Source organism: Patella vulgata, chromosome 4 (genome assembly GCF_932274485.2).
Source record: "Patella vulgata chromosome 4, xgPatVulg1.2, whole genome shotgun sequence".
Classification (NCBI taxonomy): domain Eukaryota; kingdom Metazoa; phylum Mollusca; class Gastropoda; family Patellidae; genus Patella; species Patella vulgata.
The window spans coordinates 63,235,149-63,259,105 of NC_065882.2; the positions used below are offsets into that span (position 1 = coordinate 63,235,149).

General features: G+C 36.2%; 1 long non-coding RNA gene across 1 annotated transcript in view; it reads left to right on the forward strand.

The window, feature by feature from the left end:
* LOC126818509 (uncharacterized) overlaps positions 1-7,538 on the forward strand; it is a 28,514-nt gene extending 20,976 nt beyond the window's left edge. The window contains exons 4-8 of the long non-coding RNA XR_007679254.2: positions 2,564-2,783; positions 4,216-4,506; positions 5,747-5,770; positions 6,047-6,103; positions 6,308-7,538. This is a non-coding gene — a long non-coding RNA (uncharacterized LOC126818509). The remainder of the gene's footprint in view (positions 1-2,563; positions 2,784-4,215; positions 4,507-5,746; positions 5,771-6,046; positions 6,104-6,307) is intronic.
* Positions 7,539-23,957: the final 16,419 nt, after the last annotated feature.

Below are 23,957 nucleotides of genomic sequence, written 5' to 3' on the forward strand. Positions count from 1 at the left end.
AGATCCTTGTCGTATTCAGCAGTTGATTGTTGACGTTTTATTGTTGATCTCTACATCAAATAGTCCTAGCTAGATTCCGTTCTTTTATCATCTAAAGATCAACCGTTAACTCGATTGTTCAAAATAATATTGTGGATACCAGCATCAAATAACTGTGTTAATTGGATTCAGTTCATTTAGGACCCGCTTAGTATTGACATTAAGTGACATTATGTAATGGTTTTGTACAAGTTAAGAGGGCTTTTGTGTTCAATACTTTAACGACGTGTAGTTGATCCCCGGGTGTGTGAATTGTCTGTCTTGATATCCTGTTAGGAAATTATAAACAGTAAAACAATCTATATGTGGACACAGATGGGTCCATAGCAAAGTGTGATGCCTTTTAGTTGCAAGTCAATTGGTAATAATGCTACAACTTGCTTTAATTGAGATTACGTCTTTCACAGATACATTGGCTGCTGCATCTTATTCAGTCCTTTAACTATGCCTCTTTTAGATCTATTGTCTTGGTATATTTTGTTGTCATTTGTCTACCGGTTCATCTTACAAGAATATATTTACGATATAGAGGTCACAATTCTATTGAATACACATACTGTTTACTTCTGGGGGTCGTTTCAACCAGGCTTCTCTGGTCATTATCAAACAATGATAAAATATGAAATATAACCAGATATATACTTGTTTAATGCTGACCAACCAGAGACACCCTTCTAATTTACCTTGAATGGAACCATACTTAATTAAGGTTATGTAATTATATACAAAATATTATATTTACAAGTGATTATTATATTTTACTAGAATTTAAACTTTAGACCGTAGCAAGGTATATTTTATATTTTACTCGCCCAGTTCAATAACTCGACCTATTATCCACCACTTGAAAATTTAATGTGGATCTTTATCCAAAATTGGATGTCTGACCGACAATGCATCAACTTTATTTTCTGCGACCTTTTTGTTGCGAAAGAAAACTAAAATGTCTGGTCGATTACATTGGTGTGTGTTCATTCAAGATTATACAAAACGACATTCTTTATACGTTTAACCCCAGGCAGAATATAAAGTAGATTTTATTCATTAAAAAAATGAATGGTTTGGAGGGTTATATATTTCTTACATGCTGTCGTCTCCAACAGTTCCAATAACACTCTTCAAATACCATTCTTCGACTGAAGGATTGAGAGATAGAAAAAAGCCCAGTCAACTTGTTACAGAAACCAGATCTCCATCAAGACAGACTTCAGCTTCCACCAACTTCTGACAATATCTAACACCACACAGAAAACACTTGAAATGTCTTCATTCAATAATCCCTTCAACTAAGCAAGTTTTTTCTTTATTTAAACCAGTTATCAGATGTTTAAAAGTCTAGAGAGGCTTCTATAACTGTCAACTGTAGACACACGCCAGTAGTGGAATTAACGGGAATACCTGGTCTGGTTTTCGAGATAAGTTTTTTCTAGTGATGATAGGTGAATAAACTTAAAACGGTTTAAAGAGCGCTGTATATAAATAACGAGGGGATTTTATATTTTATAGAATTAATGTCACACTTTTATCATGATTTATGTTAAACTGGATGGATAAGAAAGATAGTAATATAATTATGTGTATTATTGAAAGATAATCGACTTAATGATCAAATAAACCAACAATTAAAATTGGGGATTTCCATATGTTGGTCCGATGCGTTTGTGGATAAACTTGTCCATTGATCCTGTAAACCACAATGGTATGAGATTCCAGTTAAAACCCACAAAAAAAAACCTGTAGGTGGCCGTTCTACATATTAAACCCATATTCCGAACGCAATAAACTTGCATGAGTATGACACACCTTATCCGTTAAAAATGCCTGGATCTTTTATTTAAAATACGTGTCTTAATACTGGGACGATAACCTTTTCTCTAATTATGCGATCCGGGGGTTTTAAAAATCACTCGCCCGCAAGAATAAATTGCAGGAATATAAATATTCATGAATATACACAAAGCAATGTCGATAGTACGGAACGATCTACAGTGTGTGTGTGTGTGAGGGGAGCGGGAGGGGGGGGGGGGGGCGCAAGGTGGCGCCCCCCCCCCCCCCTTGTCAGTAGTGCAGGACGGAGGGCCGGACAAGGACAACTGTCTAGTCGTTCAGATGGGACGAAAAAGCGACGTCCCGTGATCACATTGGAGTGCACGTAAAAGATCCCCTGGCAGTTGGAATTTGATATAAGAGTAGGCCGTAGTGCCGTTGTTCGGGCAAAATTTCCCTCATAGCACACTGTATCGTTCGTTCGTTCTTGGTGTTTAACGTCTGCTTCCACATAAGTGATATCGCAGACAAGACATAGGAGAGCCGGAGCTGATTCCTGTTTTTTAGAATATGATTTTGCAATCTTTCCATTTGGCCTTAGGCCATGGATTTGGTTTAGTGGGAAGTTCTTCCCTTTATTTAATAGCACACTGTATGGTGTATGACCGTCTTAAATAGCCCAGTCGGGGCAGAACAGTAGGACGCAAGAACAGCACTGAATTATATTGTTATAAATAATTTTAAATTGTATTTTCAGGTGGTGTGGAGGTTTGTAGATGAAGATAAGTTTTTAACGATTGGTAAAAAGACTTGGTTTAAAAGTGATAAAATTATATTAGAACATTTATCCCAAGATGATAATATTACTAATTGGGATTTATTAATTAAAAATACTGAATTTATAAATGGTGGCATGTACGAGTGTCAGATAACATCAACTGTTGATTTAACTAAAAGAGTTCAACTTAATGTGTTAGGTAAGTTTGAAATGCCCTTTGGATACGTCGACAAATTATCTAATCTTACGCCCGATTCCCACTGGAACAAATCAAATGAAAACTCGCGGATTCTGAATCGAATAGATACATGGAACCCAATCGTCGCCAAACGAATAACATTCGATTGATACCAATAGACAATTAAATATGAAATGGAGTTTAACGTCCCATTTCTGTGAACCGGCCGGGATAACAAGACGAGCATATGGGGAGAATTTTGTCCTAACAGCGGCATTGTGATCTACTATTATGTCGATTTCCAAATGTAGAGGGATCTTAAACGTACAATCAATGGTATACATGATATTTTGTTCCATTTTAACGAGGAGACGTCGTTTCCTTGTCGGATTCTGTATCAATGAGAATGCTGAAAAAAACCCAAGAACCTTTCTCGACCAACATGGGAATTGAACCACGGGTCCCCTGCTTAATAGGAATCTCCTCCAAGACACTTGTACTGAAATGAGCGCGATTCAGATATTATGTTTAAAATAACAATCAATTATATTTGGCACTGTTCTTTATCAATATATACAGCATGTTTACCATATCCTCCACCATTAATAAATAAGTTGATAAATAGGATATGTAACTGTATATTATGAATAATATACAATAGACACATAGATTACTAGTCGGATAGACCTAGACATATTAACCCTGGCAGTTGTTTTCTTTTATAAATGTGTTAAAGTATGTAACCCTGGGTACTACCGTCTGGACTTAAAGCTCACCTCATCAACTGTAATTTAATAACGTCCCCCTTAGATAGTTTGATGTAAGAAATTACTCATTGCTAAAAATATAGAGAACCGTAAGAGGCAACACAGCACTATCCGTCTAACAAAAAGCACAGAGCATCGCCGACAATCGAACATGTTAAAGATATCCAGTGCGAAAAGTAACCAGAATAACAACCAAAAAAACCCCCTAAAAACAAAACGCAACAGGACATCTAGCTATTTTGGTTGAGCAAAATGAAATGTTGTGTGATGTGTTCCGGAAACAGTCGGCATACTATGAACAGTGCAAAACACAATCACTACTACCTGTAGGTTGAGGCCCGTTTTGACCAAAATTAACATTTAGAATACTTAGTAACATAGAAAGATAATAGCATATACATTGTCATAGAATGAAATGAAATGGGATTTTACGTACCGCTGTTCTGCTCCGAAGGGCTAATAAAGACGGGAATCCGCCATAATGTGTGCAATGAGAGAAATTTTGCCCGAACAACGGCGCTATGGCCTAATCTTATATCGAATTCCAACTGCCAAGGGATCTCTTACGCGCATGCCTTGGATCAGAAAATACAAAGAGCTAACAAATTAGGCATACAAAAGCTGCATATTTAAAGCTGCATATTTAGACTGTTCTATTATTTTAAATTTATTTTATTTTATTTCAGAAACTACTATAAAAGGTGATAGATCTATAGATCGCGGTGAAAGAATTTATTTTGTTTGTAACGTGACGGGGGGCCCCCATATACCTACAGATATCACGTGGTATAAAGATGGACATCCAATAACAAGTAGGGAATTCCCCCATGCTGTAATAACTAAGTATAGATCTAACGTTAATAATTCTAGTATAACAGAATTTATAGTAGACAGAAGTGTTTTCTCTGATACTGGTGTTTATACATGTAAAAGTAAAACAGTGGAAGCAGTTGAAACTCAAATATTACTTCAAATAGGTATGCATTGTTCTTGTAATGTAGTGGAAATTTCACACCATACTACTATATTATAGAAAAGCAAAAATATTTTATATGAAATGAAATGGGTTTTTCTGCCTTCACCGACTGGGCTAGTAAAGACGGGCATACGCCATGCAATGTGTTATGAGGGAAATGTTTCCCGGAGAGTGGCGCTACAGCCTACTCTTATTTAGAATTCTAACTGTGTCAAGGGTTCTTTTACGCGCACGACAATTAGTATTCGGTATCTCGATGTTTCGTCCCATCCGAATGCCTATATGTTGTTCCTTGTCAGACCCTCTGGCCTGCATCACTGACAAGATGAAACCACGCCGGAAAATCCCAAGTAACTTTCTTGGCCAAGGCAGGGGTCGAACACAGATCCCCCAAGTTAGCGAGCCAACGTCTTACTCACTTCGCTACCTACCGTATCTCCCTATTGTATATGCCATCGCCTTAAAGCCCAAGACTTGAAATTCAACACTATGTTTCGCAATAATGGATAAATTGCACTTCTCGACTAAATCAAAATTCTAGGTGCGATAGGTTACTACTGAACTGTTACATGTATACTCATTTCTATATCTTTTTTTAAGTTGGGACCAGTCTTGTCCCCATTCAAGGACTAATAACTTTATCATTTAAGTTGGGACCAGTTTTGTCCCCATACACCGACTAATGACTTTATTATTTAAGTTGGAACCAGTCTTGTCCTCATACAAAGACTAATAACTTTATCTCATTCGATTACGATATTGGATTTAGATTACTTATGCCCCCGTCAGACCGGGGTGACGTCCTTACTGCGCTACACCGACCGTACGGCGACCAGAAAATGCACAAGGTCGCCGGCAAACGTGGATACACCGCGCGAAAATGTCCCAAAATATTACAAACTTTAAAAAAGTCGCGTTTTCACATCTTTTCAGGGAAGATCGCAGAACCTTGGCGTTTGTTTTGAACATGCTAAAAACAAACGCCGTGGACTATGGAGACCACTTCGTGATATCTGGCGTTTCCACCACGCTTTTACCACGCTTATTTGTCGATCTTGACGCGCTCTGGGACCGTTTTCCGTCGCCATAGCAGCGCAGTAAGGGCGCCACCCCGGTCTGACGGGGGTATTAGATACTGGGACGTCGCTATAATAGACATTAAATTCAATTTTGATACAAAACTTTCTGTGTTGTTTCCCCTTCGTTGCAAATTAACTATATATATTCACTATATTTTACAGGTGATACAGTCCACGTTAAAAGAAGTGAGTTATCTTAAAACTGAATATTATATTCGTATTATAAAACAAACGATTTGTTAAACACCATTGTGTGATGATCTCAATGGAGTTGCCTTAAGTTTTAATTGCTTTAATTTACAAGCTGTCATTCAATCGTTTGCAAGTTTGCAAACTGTCGTCCATATTGCTATCTTTTGAAATTCTTAAATTTTAAGCTCTTAAAGACATTTCTTGTGTGTAATTATTTATATTATATTAAGCCTACAATCTTTCATTTAGTCTTATTTCTAATTTTCTAAGTTCCAGTGTTTGAAGATTTAAAGGAAGAAAAAAGAGAAGAGCTTTCTCCGGTTTATAGTAAGTTGTATATGCCGTTTTCTAATTATTCTACGTGTATGCTGTACACAATCTAATGAATTAACACCATATATTTGATAAATATAAGACAGTGACAAAATATGTTGAAAGGTATGGATACAATTACCAAAAGGTTGAGATAAAAGAACTGACTATTACCTTTACAATTCCACTCGTTTATTGTGTTTCGTGCTCTGCTTTCAGGTTCTGGTTCACTACAGACGACCAGTTCCAGCAATAACACTTCAATGTCAGTTGTCATCAAGTTCGTGTTTATAATGCTAACCTTAATAAACCGATGAACTGCCCGCAAGATGCAGTTCTATCTATGTTAACCCCAAGATGTGCCCGTCAAAATACTCTATTAGGAAAAATTATTAAACAAATGGACATGCTCAAGATGCAATTCTAATGATGCAAACTAGGACGTTAGGACGTGCCCATGGATATACTTTATTAGGGACAATTAATAATATGCGCGGGTGTGTTATTAAGATAACTTGGTAGTGAGAATACTGGGTTATTCTGTATTTCAAAATGTGGAATGTGTTTCTAAGGACGGTGGTTCACCGCGAGCGTGTTAACTGTTTATCCAAGTGTGTAGCTCTACAAATTTCGGAATTGAATTATAAATTATTGTGTTTCAAGTTAACTTATTTCGTGGTATGCCTAAAAAGAGATTACAAACTCTTGTGACTCAATATGAACGTCGATCACCAACTTAACCACCTGTGCTCAATTTGCTTTGGCGAGACATTAACTTAAATGTGAATGGATGATGTATTTATTTACAATGTTGCTTTTTCAAACTATTATTAAATTATATTCGGCGAAATCTGTGATATCTACTTATATGTTAAAGTAATAATACAACACTTTACGGTTGCATAATTGGATTTTAATTTGGTTTAAAAATAAATATTCTGTATTTATGTTTAATCTGCAGTAAGACAGAAAACTGAATTACTCATTGTTTTATCACTTTGAACATTACTCATTGTTTTATCACTTTGTACATTTCTCATTGTTTTATCACTCTGTACATTTCTCATTGTGTGATCATTTTGTACATATTTCATTGTTTTATCACTCTGTACATAAGTCATTGTTTTATCACTTTGTACATTACTCATTGAAATTTCGTTTCAAATTTCTCCGAGGTTTAACGATTTTATCATCGTTTCTTTTTTTATCGACTTCCGTGATTGGAAATTGAATATCAGAATGCAGGCATTGATATAAACGAATGTCGTTCGCGAGGCAGGGCGTGCTTACTATTTTTGGAACCACTACTAAATTGTCAGTGTACTTTGGTGTACTTTGACATGCATTGATTGGTAATACCGTATTTTTCTCTTGGAAATAATTCAAGACATGCAGAATTAACTAAATCAGTGTTGACTTTCTTATTCTCGAGATTAAAGTATTCAACAACTCTGCGATTTATGTGAGATCTTTAATTTAATGGATGCAGGTATCGATTCTTCAAAAACCTTAGAACAGCCAGTTACTGAAGCGAAATAGTTGGTTGAGGGCCTGGCGGTGTGTGTCTCTCCCCCTGCCCGAGAAATTGTGAATGTCAATAGCGCATGTCTGGATCCGAATATAACATCCAATTTCTTTAGATATCATCTCACTATACTGCAGTTACTCTTCCCTAATTATTGGTGAATTTTAACAATGTTATTTGAATTTCTAGATAAATGTAAAGTAGAAATTAATTCTAATGAATTAGGAAGCATACTCGCCTATGTTATAGTTCCATTGTGGATCGGAACTACCGTCGACCCATTGTTCCAGCAGCCCCTGGAGATTAATAAGACACTAACCTTTAACTGCTTGTGGTGTCAAGCTTCATCAGAGATAACCCCAGAGTGGACGCAAAGCTAAAGATAAAAGCAAGAGGAAGATGACAATATAAATTGTCTGATGAACATCCACGAGAGACTTTTGTATATTATATTTTAAGAAAGCTAATTTCCTCCAGACACAACCAATAACTACTTGACTGAATATATCTCTAGCGTGTAGAAATCTTTACACAAGAGGTTAATTGACGCAATAGCCGATGGATATTGACAATCAATGGATGACTAAAGTCCAAATAATTTTCCTTGACCCCCATTCTTGGCAATTTATCGTCTGTTGACTTCAAATGTAATTCTATCTAATATATATGTTCTTTGACGCTCTCGTCTGTACTGTTTCTCATACCGTCAGGGTATTGAAGATAAATAGCTGAAATATCCACTGATCACAGTATCTATAAAGGCCACAGAATCTAAAAGTTTACAGAGAAAGGAACCTGGAGCAATGGATAATTAAACGATCCGGCGTATTTTTATGAACTAATTCTACACTTTTATTAAGTATGCATATCAAAGTTTTATGACCATGATCATAACTTGGACAACAGACATATTATTTGTCTGCGTCTGCAGGCTTTAGAGATCTTTGACATGGATCCCAATGTTCGGGATTTAGTGATTTCTAAGGTGGGTGGCGCACGGGACTCGGACACCTTTATACTGATCTGGACAGTATGAGTAATATTCATATGTAATGTTCAAATGTGAGCCCAACTCAATGAATTTATATACAATCCATTCAGCAGGTATAATGCAAGCGCTCTTCAGACTGTTTCACACCCAAGGGTTTAATAAGCAGGGACATTTCTTCACGGTATACTAGTTCCAGAGCTGACTGCCAGTTGTTTAATACATTGAAGCCATGTACTGTGACGTAATAAATAGGATAGTTGAAATATACAAACCGTTAAGACAATTTATCAAGGGAAAACGTTTAAAAGAATTTTCCATGAATTTATTCCCATGGTTTTTTTTAACCTTTTTGGCTTACTTTTACAATACAATGACAACTTTATTGACAATAGATGCATATTGTTAAAGGGGCAATATTCCAGATTAAGCCAAATATACAGAATTCCAGAAAGTAGTCTTATCAAAAAAGCATATTGATCCAAAATAATTAAAATGATCAGTCTTAACGGCAGCTGTGGTCACATAAACTTACACGGACTTCACGACGTCAGTATCCCCCCACCTCGCCCAGATCTTTCCTTTGGTGCCTCAAGGGTATTTTGTTCCAATCTATGAACATCGTGGCCAGAATTGGTTACCAATATTTCAGACATGACAGTTAAATGCAGATCCATACTTGAACGTAATCAATTTAAAGATTTTTAACAGAAAGTAACACTATATTAATGGGTATTAATATGCCAAAAGAGCAAATTTGAAATCGGATATCTAATATCATCAGTTACATTTTATTGATACAATAAAGAAACACGTGCCAGATATTTTAGAATACGATCGAAGCGTATCAAAAAAAACCTAAAGTCATTGACAATTTAACGACACATGTAAGAAGGTGATATTGAAGCAATAATTAGAGTAAATGATAAGGATATAAAAACCTTACTGACTGACAGTTTTAAAAAGATTTCAAGTATCATTGAAACTTGACTAAGTAGAACATTCTATCTCATTTATTCCGTAAAGAACTCTTGAGAAAGCAATGGGAATCTTCACATCCATTACACACCGACACAAGATTGACAGGCGGTAAAATAACGACAAGTTATAACAAACGAGAGATGATTTATTTTAAAGTCAATTTAATTAAGGTGAATGAACTTCATATTTGCAAAGATAACAAACTTGTTTTGTGCTTTTGTATTCAATTTCATGTGATTTATTACGCTGGATATTTGTTGTTTTCTTTTTTAAAAAGAAAGAATATATAAATGGCACTACAAAAGGTTAAACGAAATCTTTCGGTGAACGTCGATATTATAATATTTGAGAAAAATACTTTAAAAATTGTGCTGATAATTGTTCTTGTTTTTGTTTTTACCACAATACAAACCATCTTTTTATTCGCACAAATTTCAAACAGGCATATACTGTCATCACCTAAGGCTGCTATTACATAGGGGTATACGGTATACGGTATTCGGTATACGTTTAGAGGTATACGCCAATACTTGTGTTCGAACAACAGAAATATACTGTCATCACCCAAGGTTGCTATTACATAGGGGTATACGGTATTCGGTATACGTTTAGAGGTATACGCGAATACTTGTGTTCCAACAACAGAAATTTGCTTAGCGGTTTACATCGGACTATACGCGTATAGGGGCACGCTGTACGCGTATACATGGTATCGTGCATGTTCGTTTTTTCGGTGTATACGTGCTGCAGGGTGTTGTAAGAATCAAAAGTTCTGAACATTGATGGACATATCTCTAGGGATGGAAGACTATTCTAGATTCTCCTGAACCGTGATTTCCAGTTAACTGCCCCTTCCCCACCTCCCATATTGGAATGACCCGACACAAACCCTGACCTTCACGCCAACATGCTTCACGCCTCCGTAAGTAGAAACCAGGCCAGAGTTTCCTCTTCTTCTGAATCCATTATGTCCGGATATGAATGAGGCAACCAAAATCGGTGGGAAACATGTATACCTACGTATAGTATATGCCGTATAAACTTCCGTGCCCGTTTACCGTATAACGAATACCGTATATCGTATACCCCAATGTAATAGCCGCCTAAATCCATCACGTAAGTGCGCCACAGCTTATAGTGTTTGAGCATTTGGATGGCCGAATGGGTAGCGCGTGTGTGTTGTATCATAAGGTCTGTAATTGAGTCAGCTGGCGTGGTTTAGATCCCCCGGTTGTGCGTGACAAGGAATAAGGTTTCGTCCAACTGCTAAAGACCCCTACGCGCAAGTGAATTATTGAAATAAAATTGAACCATATGTAGTCCCGAAATGACCTAGTTTGTGTCGAGTGCAGGTTAAACCCCATCTCTCTCTCTCTCTCTCTCTCTCTCTCTCTCTCTTCCTTGAGCTTTTTTCCCACTGGCTGGGATTTTAAGATGACCATGCAAACCTAAGATAATAATTCAGTACTAATTTGAATTTAAATGTAACGTGACTTTGAAGGAATTCTTTTAATTAAAATCATTTTTATAAGACCCCCCATTGTGGACCACCATTTATACGAGAGGACTAGTACATTTTGTTCAGAATGTTTAGACCTAAAAAAAAATCATACCATATGAACTTGGCTTATGTTCTATGGCAACAACAAACATGTCTTAACGAACATTCTTATCGCTAGCTATACTAAAACATAAACTGGTCGTTAATTCCCAGTCCCAGTATTTTAGGTTTTGTATTGGTTATTATGACTCCCTTGATACTCCAAGAATCAATATAAAACATAAACCTGTAGCTAATTTTATTACAGATGCATTAAACATACATATGATTCTGTGCACTGATGATAATTACTGATTCAAAATATTATAATGACAATATTAATGGCGAGGTGTAATCTATATAAAATAACGACATTACGGGGAGATATAAATTCCTGACTTTACACATGGTGGTTGAAATAGCAATATTTATTTTTTCTGGTAGATTTCGAACACAAGTGATAGACTGAGATTTCGGCCACAGGGCTTAAGGTCACAGAGGTCATATAGGTTGTAACTGGTCCTAATAGGCGCTTAAACTAGTTAGATTTAGGGTTAAAAGCCTTCGTGGCTGAAACGTAGTGCATTCAACATTAGTATAACATCAGTGCCAGATTTACCTATAGGCTTGATAGACTGAAGCCCATAGGACCGCAAGAACTAGGGGGCCTCAAACAATTTTTGACACTATCATAAGCCGTTCTATTTCTAACACGCGCTGTAGTCTTAAACAGTCGCCATCTTCCTCCAGTGGTGAGGGGGGTGGGTGGAAGGGACCCCATAAGTGGAATAGTCCATCTAAATCCTGCACTGAACAAGATAATTAATATAACAACGTTGAAATGCCTAAAATCATTATTTTTGTCATGCCCGAATTTGTTAACAGAAGCAAACCAAAACGGTTCCATACGAACAAAAGAATTCTTAGACCCATAATGCCAAAATTATTGCTTGTTTCTGTACAAGAATCAATCTGTTCATCATTATGAGGTTATTTCTCTTTGATCAGAATAACAAAAATACATCTTATCAAAATTCGCTCAAGAGTAAATCAAGACAAGCCTTAGAACATATTTGTCATCATTTATGATTAATAAATCTATCTACCCCGAATCTGTTGTAGTCGACTAAAATCATCATCTATGCCTAATCAGAACAAAAGGTTCATTTTTACCTTCAACATAAAAGAATGCAAACCAACCTTGACGTAAAGAGAATATGGTCGATGTTTGTTAAAATACCTGATGAGAATTCCGCATGATACACTGTATGATAATTTAGTGTTTGGTAAATAGGCCTATAGTATTATTTTACCTCTACGTATAATAACTGTTCTTATTTTGATGATCATGTCAGCAGAAGCTTTCGTATGAACCTTTTGTTTTGGGTGTACACTTTACCTATAAATATCTCCATTTACCTAAAATATTTCTCGGGTTACTTTGATGTAATTCAATTCATTGAACGATCTTCTGTTTTATACGCCCAACGAGTTTATTCACATAGCTATAGCCCTTGATAGATCATGTCAAACTGTGCATAGTTGAATTCGTCTTTTCGAAATCGTGAACCCTTTTTGTACCCTTCAGAAGCTAAACGTTGGTGTAATACAGTTTGTTAACTCCGGTTTAATGACCCTTTGTTTCCCTAAAATAAAAACGTATAATTCATCACTAAGGGCGTATTCTGCGTTAGCGTGTAATATTCGGGGTGGGGGGGGGGCATGGGTGTTCTAGAAAGAGTAAATAAGAATATTCTATATTACAAAGCAATGATTTAGGATGGATAGGCGGTTATCTAGATAGGTAAATATGTTCTTGAATGGTCTGGCCCCATTAAGCTATTCTAATAATTAGAATTTCTGTCAATGCATATAAAGTAAAACATACCCCAAGTCCTGGTTAGATTAATATTACTTATACTGTATATTATATTTTCACTCCTGGACTGTAGCAAGATATCTGGTTTCCAATCAGACTCATCTAATTATATTATAACCTGGTGTTAGTAATCTAGACAGTAATGAGCTGATTAGCTCTGTTAATCTAATTACAACCCAACAGGTTAATATGTACGTGAGAATATCCAATAGTGGCAAATACATTTAGTAAAGAGAATGCAAATGCAAAGGGTTTGAACGTCTACGTAGTTGTACCAACCGGGCTGTCGAGATCAGTATATGGGAGCAATGGTGGCTAAGTGGGTTCGATCCCTGCATTGGCCGAGAAAGTTCATCGGGATTTTCCGACGTGGTTTCCCCTTGTCAGTGGTGCATAACGGAGGGTCTGACAAGGACTGCTGTCTAATCATTCGGATGGTACGAAAACACGAGGCCTCGTGTATATACAATAGCGTGCACGTAAAAGATCCCTTGGTAGTTGGAATTCGATATAAGAGTAGATAATAGTGCCGCTGCCCGTGCAAAAGTTTCCCTCATATCACCTTGTATGGCGTAGGCCCGTCTTCATTAGCCCAGTATAGGACCAGAACAGTAGGATATATATTAAACCCCATGTCATTTCATTTGAAGACCGTTATACACCATGCGGTGTGCAGTTAGTGAAAGTTTGCCAGCCCAGCGGCGTTTCCACCCACTCTTTATCTAATTCCAACTATCAAGTGCGGGGGGATGGGTGGCCGAATGGTTAACGCGCGCGCGTTGCATCATAAGGTATGTCAATGAGTCAAGTGGCGTGATTTCGATTCCTCGCTTTTACCTGACAAAGTGTGGGATCGCCTGTCCAACCTGGTGTGTTTTCTCCGGGTTCCTCCCACAGCGAATTAATGAAATAAAATTGTTACTTAGTCCCGAAATAACCTAGTTTGTGGCGACTGGACGTTAACGCTCTTGTGTGTGCACGCCGCGAGTGGACCTCGGTTTTATACCTATCAAAATGACTAGGGGCTTTGTTAACTACACTTTTGACAAGCTGCAATCAGACTAGAATAAGTGGATCGAACTCGCTAAATCTGAGTTAATGAACCAGCCCCATATTCACTGATCTACCATGCCTCCGCGAGGCTAGAAATATAAATGATAAATGTTGATTCAAAGAATGGATATCTTGAGATCAATTCATAACACTAGCCTATAATACAAATAAATAACTATCTATGAATTCGACGCAAGAACCAAATGTTTTATACAATATTCATAATGGATATGTTTGAGGATTTGATTCAATTTGACTACCGCCAAAGACTACCACCAAAGTAAACAATTATATATTTGAACAATATAAAACATCATTGCCTCTATAAAAAACAATCAATATGAAATCTTGGACAAATATTGAAATTATCATTGTCAAGAGACGAACATTTGTTTTGAAGAAGCTATACACAAGTAATACGGAAAAAAAACTATTATTGCCACTGTCTTCAGGTAAGCTGTGTCCAGGTGTAAATAATGAAGCATTGTTATCATGTGTTCCACCTTGACAATAATGACTACATTAACTGGGCATGACTACATTATCAAGTAGCCCTTGAGGTAATTGGTCTAGCCACTACTTCACCGTGTAACGAGTCAAAATAGTCTTTTAGCCACGTCTACATCCATCACTTCTCTCTGTCTTACCCTTTCATCAAGACTCTTCAGGAATGAACGTTTACTATAAGTGGCGATTACTTTCTCTATATAATTAGAAGCAGTACACCTGCACGCCGCAGAAAAACATTAAGATTCTCTGTTTTTTTCCCCACTTTAATTAATTGCTGACCATATGCACCCATTTATACACTTTCTTCGAAGTATCAAGGTACATTTGTCCCATCTGCGTTTTTAAAATTAGTTCATAAGTATTTAGTTCAAACAGCTTCAACAGCACATTTGAAATGATAAAGCATTCCCTCCAAGTAAATGAAAACTATGGATTATGTTATGGATTGATTGCATATGCCAAGATACGATTAACCACCAGTGGGGAAAGTTGTAGATCTAAATGTGCAGATAAAACCTTAGCGCGAAAACTCCAAGGAATCTGAACAAAAACAATATTTTTCTCTGTCAGGTCATTCGTCATTGGCAAGGGCATACCAGACAAGAAATTCCGAAAATATTAATACACAAACACCCGGATTAAAATCGGGAATTTTTATATTAGTGAGCCGCGGAACGACCGATTATTATTAATGTTAACACTAGATTTTATCATATTTAATAATCATCGTTACCCTGACTTATTACTTATATATTATATATCAACAGGCTAATAAAAGTTTCAGAATAAAGCAACATAGAAAACTAACAATAGAACATTGCCAACTAGAACGTATCCCACAGAGACAGGTGATAAGCCCTGACAAACTGTCACACGAACAATAGGTGTTTACATCCCAGTTGTATAGAAAATACGTTTTCTCCTAGTCTATACTGGTTCATAAATAATGCATTTGATATCATTTGGATAATACACATGTTCCTTCTAGGTAACATCGAAACATTAATATTAATTCAGTTATCCAGGGAACATGACGCGACTGAATAATGTTGAACCGATAGCTACATATTGAATAAATCTGGAGTATATGCATGCAGGATTACGACCTTTAGAGGGCCAAAGCAACGACAAGAAATCGTGTTGTCCCATATATGTAATTCAAAATAAAAACAATACGAAATCGTATATTAAAGTTTGAAATAAAAAAAAAATTAAAATAAAATAGCACCTTTTCTAGATGTTCGGATTCCAAGATCCTGCAGATTAGTGAAAGGATTAGATGCATTTTGTTATCATTTATTACGTTCCCTTAGAGACTCATTTATCCGTTCGGGATCATTATCCATCATCGTAAATCCGGCACTAGAAATTTGTTACCCCCCCCACCTTCCCTTGGTACCTTATTTGCGTACCTTGTATTGTTTAATAGTTAATGCAAGAAGGAAGTAAAACTATTTCTAATAGACCGAGACGTTGTGTTTAAGAATTCTGCAGACACCCCCTTTATACCCAGGATAATTATGACCTACGATAACTCTACATCCTATCAACATTGTTCATATATTTTATTATTGACAAAACCTTTGGTTTAACTAATGTTCCTCGCTATTTTGTTCTCAACTACCGAACACACAAGTTGGCGATTTTTGCACATATTGAAAAATATTTAAATAAAAACAAACCAACACGCTGGATTTGAACCGTTACTCTCGTACTTCTAGTAACAGTTAATGTTCTATTTATTTCTGCAAATAGATAGCCACCTGTTTACTTCTATTCACGATTGGAAATATTGTGTTATTGGCATCGATTAGCTTTAAGTTCCGTCATTACAGAACACACTTTCAAGCACCGAAGCATTGATTCTATAATTGGTCAAGAAACCCGGTAGTTGTGGTCAATATCGTTTCAATGGACAAGTCAGTACTTTATTTCTAACCGGGTCATTGGTAATTATCACAAACTGGACCGAGAACATCGACATTAATGCTTTCTGAAACCAGTTTAAGAAACGCTTTTTATGACACCTCAGTTCCTAGGAGGTTCGGTTGTGCCACATAAACAAAAATCGAACAGGTTTTTTTCAGGACGAGTAATTATTTACGAAAGATGTTGATTTTCGGAAAAGAGAAATATTAGAACTGTTGTTAGATGTGTGCACCCACCACACTAACAATACTGTTCACCGACCATGATAATTTACAGCCCCCATGTCGCTTACAACGTAGACACTGTTGAGACAACTCACATACACGTAAATCTGAGATAACATTTGTGTTAATTTGAAGAAATCAACATATATGAAGATTAAGTATTTACTGAAAGGTTTTAGTTTACATGTAATTACTAGCTCTAATATTTTAAGGGTTTAATAATATTGGCATGTTATTCTACAAATCAAATAAAGATTTAACCTCCTGATAGAAACGATCACAGTTGTTGATAATGAAAACATGGAATTGGAAGGCTGGATAAACAAAACAGCCCCGGCTCATGGAATCGACCCACTGATTCCCTTTGACTGAATGCCCATCCTGATCATTCAGATAGATCTACTGTTAACAATCAAAACTACGATTAAGAAGAGGTTTTGGTGGGATTTCATAGTGAATCAGATGTTTTGCGAGCACATTGAATGATACCTGTAGTGATAATTATTTATATGCATGCATTTATATACGATCCATTATTGTTCCAGTAAGTGTAATGTCTGCTTAACAGTGTACTTATTTGATTATAAATACAAATGTATAACAGATATAACATACATGATAAACATAAACAAACTTACTTTTGAACTCATATGAATTTTTTTTGTATCTGCATAGGTAATATGAAAGCTATTATAGTTAGAGTGTATTATTCATAGAGATTTGATCGTGATAATTATGATGATGATAACATACCTCCAGAGTGTTTTACGATCGCTTATTAATATCCAATATGCTGTTTATTATTATTGTTCTATATACGTATAACTGATATATAAATAATTGTAATAGCTATGATGACAGTAACAGTAATATACACATAATTCGCTGTACACCTTGACCTCTTTTAAGGAGTTTATTTAATATGTTCCACTTTTGCACATGATTTTATTTGTGGTCTAAATGTTGCTCTTTATTCTATTGGTGTCCTGACTGTACCGAGCACCACCCTGCCCGGTTAGAGGAGTACAGAAAGCAATATTATTAGGCGTGATAGATTTGCTAGATTTTATAGATAAATAATCGAATTTACAGAAAATGATACGTTTTTCCCCACAAGCTCTAAAAGATTACAGCCTGAAGATATGTTATTGTTGTCATCTTTGTCTGAAACATCATATGTTCTGACATGTTTATAGCCTTCACGACCCAACGATCCCCAATCCAATGCCATATTTTTGACAAGCCTTGGTTGCTTTTGAAGATATATAAAAGCTCGTTAAATGCTCATCTTTATATTTAAGATGCTCTTAGCCGTCCTGTTATCGACTGCACAGAAAGTAACCACAGTTACACGAATAGAAATTTGTAAGAAGTCTCTTCTCGGCCGTTTGGAGTTTGGTATCTATGTTTATTGTTTTACGGCTAAATAATCATTTATGACTGATTGACCAGGTGGTATGGTTAATAAAATAGCCGTATCGCATATTTCATTTAAACTGCTATAAACCGGAGATGGGTACAGCATGCGGGTGATACAGCCCAGTAATACATCAGTTTAAAGGTTTGTTAGAGAAAATTTGGCATTTTGCTGATATAAATATCATCGCTACGCCCTACACTGTAGTTCTTTATTTCATTTATGGTTATCTCAATGTCAATGCTAGTTTTTCTATATCGGGGTACTATGACTATCATAAAATTTAATATTTGATGTTGAGTGTTCTTATATTGTTGACCGAGCAGCTGATGAATAAAACTACTGGATATAAAATTGGATTTACATGACGGTGTGACCTTCAGGTTATTGTTCAATCAATAATTTAAGTGATCGTGGGAATTTAATCCCTGTCTTTATGTATTAAAGTTCTTCTGTACGATGCATAGTTTACAGACATTATTATAAAGCGATAAAACGGGGTGATTCATTTTGAATAGTGTGCTCCTCCTCCCCAAAGAGAGAGAGAGAGAGAGAGCGAGAGAGATAGAGAAAGGGGGCACAACATATTTGAACACAAAATATTTAATTGATTAGGATATTGTGAGATATAGTTAACATGGGTCTTTATCAGCTAGGCCATATTCCAGAGCCCACAGAAACCTTCATGAATGCTACGATATAGCTATGGTATTTTTTACTACCATAATATCATAGACTTTGCAAGAGTTTGGGTAATTAAATCATGAAATCTCAGAAAAAAATTCGCCGCGGAAGACACCATTTGGTACAATACTATAAAATGCCGAATTGCTAACATCCTTTCTACTGCCGACCAAACATTCGAAGTACAGATTCTGGTAATAGCATTGCTTCTGAATGACATTCACAAACATACGCAAAACTGTTCCTATCGAGTCAGAATGTTGGATTCAAAAGCTGACATGGTAAATCTACCTATTAAGATAATTACAACGTTTCGGTAATTGTGAAGGTAATGTTTGGTTATCAAACTTGAAACCATTTCTTATATCTTAGATTGATGTAAAATAACAAGATGGACTGACGCTTTGTTCTGATATGCTGTTATTATCTTGTATCATTAACTTGACTACATCATTTCTCAATCATTCTACTGCTCTGATAATCTGTGTTGTTTTATTTTCCAAACGTTATTTGGGAAAGACTATTGCAATTTCCCCCGACTTGATCATAGATGCATAAATACTTTTAGAACTTGACAATTTTATGAACAATTTTATGAACAATTTCCCCCGACTTGATCATAGATGCATAAATACTTTTAGAACTTGACAATTTTATGAACGATATAGAAGATATGGTTACCATACCAAAGGCATATACATGTAAACTGTCATTATGGACAAACTGTGGGTTAAAACATTTAAGATTTGTGGGTACGGTAATATGTATCCGTGGGAGTGAGCAGAAATTCAACTGGTATAAACTCAAAAAACATACACACGGATAATATAAAAAAACATTATTCTGCACATGGACGCTACTTTACCAGAGAACAAGATCAACGCCAGTCAAGTGTTTAAAACTTTTGGGTGGTGTTAGGAATGTGATGGAACACAATAACGTTTTAAGCTATAGTCGTACAGGTGTACATAGCTGCAATAATCTATGTTTTGTCTTGATGTTTCAATGTCGAAAGATTAACACAACTCTATAGGTAATCATCACAATCTCTGTAGTACACACAAGTTACGTGATCATTGACTGATAACAATAAATGCATCGCATCCCCTTTCTTTTAGAAAATCATTAGATACAATTTATATTATCTTCGCTGTATTAATTTAGTTGAAGGAGAAATCCCAAATACACTTCAGTGAATACAGCTGGTTAATTATATTTAGAAGGCTCTAAGGACACGTTATTCCAGTCTCAAACATTAACACCCATCGGGCCGCTTGGATATCAATAACCATGTGACTGCATGGACACCCCTCTCTATTTCCGCAGTTGAGTAGACATTAACAACATCGGACTATGCTTTTGGAGTAATAACACTTTTGTTTTGATTACTTTTTCGAATAGTTGAGTTTATCAGATAACTCAAAAAAAAAAATGTGCGTTGAGCCGCTTAGATATCAATAACCGTGTGACTGCATGGACACCCCTGTCTATTTCCGCAATTAAGTAGACATTAACAACATCGGACTATGCTTTTGGATGTGTCTCGTTTCGCAGCGAGTAATAACATTTTTGTTTTAATTACTTTTTCGAATAGTTGAGTTTATCAGATAACTCAAAAAAAAATGTGCGTTGAGCGGTCTAAACCTGTTACGTAACCCTTAAAAACTGTATTGGTGAGTTTTTTTTAACTAGAGCTGAAACTTCGTGGTATGTAAATAAGTTAATTCAAGCAGGGGTTGGTTGGGCCAAAGCGGTCAAAAAACTAAAACGGACAATACGTAGAGAATGTGTATATTTTATACAAATTTTTCACTTTTTTGAAAAACATTAAGTCAAAACTGCCGAAAAGAGCATTTGTCCAAAACGTCCTAAAATGTAAATACATTCTCATAATCTAAGTTGTACAAAGTCTTGATCGTATTAGTTCATGACCAATTATCGGAGTCCCATTGAAAGCCGTGACTTTTCCTTTAAGATAATGTGGAATAAAAAGGCTCTTACAATGTACTATGCAAATGCAAAGTTGTCAAAAAGGTCATAAATTTGGATTTGATCTCATTTGAACCCCTTTCTCATGTGTGATATGTCTTCTAAAGAAAGATTCTTTTTGGTATCGCTGACAGAATTTTTTTTTCACCCGATGTACATGAAAAGTAAAGTAACCTGTTGCCTTAAATTAGTCACGAAGAGTTTTCTTTTAATTCAACCATATCTTGATGGAATCACGCCACATGTAATTATAAAGTCAATATTTCATTCCCATACTTCAGACATTGATCACGCTTTCTGTTTGCTGTGATGAAATGGTTGTTGATTTTGTATGAAACGGGAATTGTTATAATACAAATTTAAGGTTTGTCTAATAAAAAGAAATGTTAAAAGAAGAAACATAATTCGTTACAGTGGCTACAGAACAATTACGTTTTAATGTTTAAAACTAACCGTATTTGCTTTTGATTCTGAGAAAACCCCTAATCCCCTGGGTGCCTGGGATGAATTAAACTGGATTAGAAATACATATTGTCGTATTATATCTGTATTAGTATTATATATAATCCAATAAATAATGCGTGAAGTACCGGGGTAGGGGAGGGCGTGTTGGAGATCGAGTGGACTAACGCGTACACTTGCGTGTCTGGGTTGAAGTACAGGGGGAGAGGGGGTGGTCGAGTGGTCTAACGCGTACATTTGCGTGTCTGTGTCGAATCAAATAAGAGATTTCGATAGTAGCATACGGTACAGTTATATTTCAACAATTCGTTTGTGCGGAGGCGCCATTGGCGGTAGTAGGAGGCCGGTTTCTGTTTGCTGTGATGAAATGGTTGTTGATTTTGTATGAAACGGGAATTGTTATAATACAAATTTAAGGTTTGTCTAATAAAAAGAAATGTTTAAAGAAGAAACATAATTCGTTACAGTGGCTACAGAACAATTACGTTTTAATGTTTAAAACTAACCGTATTTGCTTTTGATTCTGAGAAAACCCCTAATCCCCTGGGTGCCTGGGATGAATTAAACTGGATTAGAAATACATATTGTCGTATTATATCTGTATTAGTATTATATATAATCCAATAAATAATGCGTGAAGTACCGGGGTAGGGGAGGGCGTGTTGGGGATCGAGTGGACTAACGCGTACACTTGCGTGTCTGGGTTGAAGTACAGGGGGAGAGGGGGTGGTCGAGTGGTCTAACGCGTACATTTGCGTGTCTGTGTCGAATCAAATAAGAGATTTCGATAGTAGCATACGGTACAGTTATATTTCAACAATTCGTTTGTGCGGAGGCGCCATTGGCGGTAGTAGGAGGCCGGTGTGGCTTAGTGGGCAACCCAACTCCTTGTCGTGCCCGTACATGAGATCGAAAACTAAATATGACAGACCTAGTGATTTAAAGTAAATGCGTTAACCATTCGCGCTCAAATATGAAATATATATTTTTCGAAATGGACAGGTGATTTATTTGCCAAGTTGACATATAAGTAGAGCTGGCTGGTGACTCAATGTGTTCTCAACAAAGTAGCTTCGGCTTCTGTGATCTTAACTATCGCCCCATTGCTCTTTCTCCAACATCTATTTCCACTTCTCATTTATTTGAAAAGTACAATTAATTATACATACGATACGTAGGTTGTTTTTGTACAGTTTGATATAAGGCATTATCCAGAAACAATAAGATGTTTTAAGACACTCTCTAGTGAGATAGAGTCCGAATGAATAGTTAATCAATTGGTTTATTTGTAAACCTTGATTTAGATTGAGGTATTAATAATTGACTCTATGTGAGTGTGTTAAGTTCACTAGCTTGTCAATAATGTATAATGTTAGTATAGATGGTGCTAAGGTGGTCATTGAAGGAACACCACATAGATCTTAAGACTTAACAGGTAGTAGACCTTCTAGATTAGTGGGTAATCCAACTGATCCGGACTCTTTCTTCGGGGAATAAATACTCAAGCTAGATTTATCCTTAGCTTAACCAGCTTGTGAATAATGTATGAAGTTAATGTAGATGGTATTATTGAGGGGGATTTTTACTACACACTGTTAGAGCTGGAAGCTGAATATCTAACAGTAGTGTATAATCCAGCAGTAATGTGTTCTTTTGTTGTAAAACTTAAATAGGACCCCCATTCTTTGATTTGGTAATCGATTTCATTTGATTAGATTTAATCTGTTCTATATTGTAAAATGTTATGCGACTAAATAAAGCCTTTGAGACAGCTTCGGTCAACTTCGGCCTTCCATCGCGTGTCTAAAACATATAATGTTTACAAAGAACTTGTGTTTTTTGTCGTCGAATCCAAACTGCTATACACGCTTCAATTCTCAACCCCGTAGTGCGTTACGCCTGTGGGATCAGGGATGGTAAAATAAAATGAAATGGGGTTTAACGTCTTAGATTCTGCACCGATTAAGAATGTTAAAACGTGTGTTAATGTTTGACATAAAATAACATTGACCATAACATCTTGTAAGATTTTATGTGTATCTGAAATAGCATGTACGTACACATAATCAACATAAATTATACTGAACTTTGTTTTAATGTTCTAATGGTGAAAAACGATACCCTTTACTTCTTCTAGACAGTTGATTACATTGTATAACATTGATTTTTAAATTGTGGAGAGGTATGGGAAATTGTGATTTGGCTTTTGAGAAACACCTCAGCGTGCTACCAAGAAGCAATTAGATCTACTTTTCAGGGCCCAATTATTATCTTGGTCTCAGTCTGCCCTGGTGGCCTATATTTACATTTAGGTGTGTCAATAATTCTGTTCTTAATTCGAAACCACGATTGAATGGGACAATGAGTATCATTATCCCCGAGTTCAATCCCGTGCGTTTTTTGTGAATTATTTTCTGTCGTCTACTGACGTATTTTTAACGAATTAAACACCAGCTTCTTCGCGACACACATGGCCGTGCCTGTTCGTTCGTCTAGTAACGTGCTACATATTAAATATATTATGGTATTGTAGTACAGTAAGACCTTTCGTTGTTATTTATTATAATACACCCATCTGGTCATTTATAACAGTTAGGAAGTAATAGTGCTAATTAATGCGGGGACATTGTTAACAATACTGCTTACTCCGTCGCCAACACGCACAATTAAGGGACGATTCAAAACCCG